Genomic DNA, 2,204 nt, shown 5'->3' on the forward strand with positions numbered 1-2,204 from the left:
GAGTGATAAATTCTGATTGAAAATCAATCTCTAATTGCATCAAGTGATTACCTTCCATATTAAGCACACGGATATGTTATAAAACTAAACCATTATATTAAATTATTTATTTTATGGGATTACAAAACCGAAAAGATAATGAATTTATTTATTTATTTATTTTTATGTAGAATTATACATATCCAAGTGTTACAAGATTGAATATCGATCTTTTACACTGGTTCTTGCTTGTTAATTTGGCAGTTTCATTATTCGCCCTTGTCCCCATTGAGAGCAGTAGCCAGAGTCTCTGCAGGACATATGCAGTTCTTCGCTTGTGCTCCATTTTGCTCGATGTTGCCTGGTTCATTCTCTTCTCTCATGAAATCTGATGCGACCTTTTCCTATTCATCATACTTATAGATTTCTAGTTTAATTTCTTGTTCTTCATTTCCATATCATGTATACAATCTTGGCATGTTGTAATTCAAGAAAACAGTAAGAAACCTCTTTAATTCCCAAATTTATATGTACATCTTCAATTTCAATTCACAAGTTGAACAATTTCATTAGTAAATACTTAAATCTTTCTAAAAATTCTCAAGACACTAAACACCTGAGTAACTAGATAAGTGGATGGCATTGGTAATCACCTCTAACAACTGGAAAACACTCATTTCAATTTCTTGTCTTTCCATTACTTAACTATTATGTTTCAATATAGCCTATCATATAAACACAGAACTTGACTTCCACTTATAGAGCAAGCTGTAAATATATGAGAATGCCAATCATCAGAAGAGTTTCATATGTAGTGATGAAACTAATTCAATGTTAACAGCCACTAGAGGAAAATTTTGTCATCCTGAATTGTGATGATTGATGACTTCATTCTAATTGAAGATTGAAGTTAGAGAAATAATCACATCCTAAACCACACTGTATGTTCATTCGGGATTTATAAGTGGAATAATTGTGTTTTTGCTAATGAATCTCCTAGCACCTCCCAAAATCTGATAGGAGAGCTGTAACATGTACAGCGTGTAGCTACAGGCAAATTTCGTTAGAGATGGCACAGGGCCGGGTTTGAGGCTGTGACTTAACCTCGTTTGTTTGTTTTTTCTCATATTTACATTTTCAAAATTTTGAGCTATGCTATTATTAGAAAATAAAATACAAATTCAAAATTTTAAAATCCAAAGCAAATAATGTTCAAATTAACAATTTTTATTTTATTATTTTTTTTATTTTTCAAGGGGGAGTTCGGGGGGTTGTGATTCTCCGATCACGTGAAGAGAAAATAAAAGAGGAAAAACAATTCTATTTCTATTTGAATAGAATTTACAACGGAGTTTACAAACTTAAAAAAAACCTCTCAAAAGAGTTTCTCTAATCTCTCTTTTTTTTTTTTTTCTCTCTTCTCTATCCTATTTTTCTTCCTCTCAAGGGACATATTAATTCTCTTTACGGTAGCTCTATTTATAGAAAAATCTTGGCTACAAATCGTCATAAACTTGTGGCCAAAAACCAATCAAGAATTGCGGTTAGAGAATTTCATTTCAAATTCTCTTCTTGCATAGATTTCTTCTCCACTAAGCAATTGAACTTGTGGCCGTCAAAAGGTAGAGAGTTTTAATTCAAATTTTCTTCTTCATCCTTCATGCATGCATGTTGGTGAGAATTACTTGTTTATTAAGCAATTGAAATTTCAACAATTTCGGCATGGAAGAATCTTGAATGCGGCTGGAATATATCACGGGGTGGGGTGGGGCTGATTATTTTGCCATCTATAGATTTAGTAAGCATGGCCGCCCCAGTATGGTCTATAACATGCTGGAAAGTATGACAATCAAGATTCACTGAAGCTTATAACTTGATTATTGGAGATGACAAAAAACAAGCTCATGTGGTCTTGGACATATGTGAAGGCTGTGTTTTATAACACTGAAATCTGAACACTCAAAGTTTAAAGTTTTTGACCTTAATTAAGATGCTGTATTCTGAAAACTGAAGATATAATGTCAATTGTCTGAATTCAAGCGTTGAAATTGATTGAATTCCGAATATTTCTTCTCCATTTTGCACTTTGTCTAATTGTTTCTGCATTAGTTAAACCAACCCATAATTACTGATAAATTATATTTGTAACACTTTACTCTTATCACTTGAGCTAGGTTTTTTTGATCTTGAGTAATTAGGTAACTGAACTTCTAATCTAATTTACG

At 32.3% G+C, this 2,204-nt stretch overlaps 1 protein-coding gene across 1 annotated transcript in view; it reads left to right on the forward strand.

Moving 5' to 3' along the window:
- Nucleotides 1-543, forward strand: part of LOC111380113 (pentatricopeptide repeat-containing protein At1g02060, chloroplastic) — a 4,289-nt gene extending 3,746 nt beyond the window's left edge. Inside the window, exon 2 of the mRNA XM_023003587.1 lies at nt 244-543. The gene's annotated coding sequence lies outside the window, so the exon portion shown is untranslated. The remainder of the gene's footprint in view (nt 1-243) is intronic.
- Nucleotides 544-2,204: the final 1,661 nt, after the last annotated feature.

The sequence above is a fragment of the Olea europaea genome, unplaced genomic scaffold (genome assembly GCF_002742605.1).
Source record: "Olea europaea var. sylvestris unplaced genomic scaffold, O_europaea_v1 scaffold2095, whole genome shotgun sequence".
NCBI classification, from domain to species: domain Eukaryota; kingdom Viridiplantae; phylum Streptophyta; class Magnoliopsida; order Lamiales; family Oleaceae; genus Olea; species Olea europaea.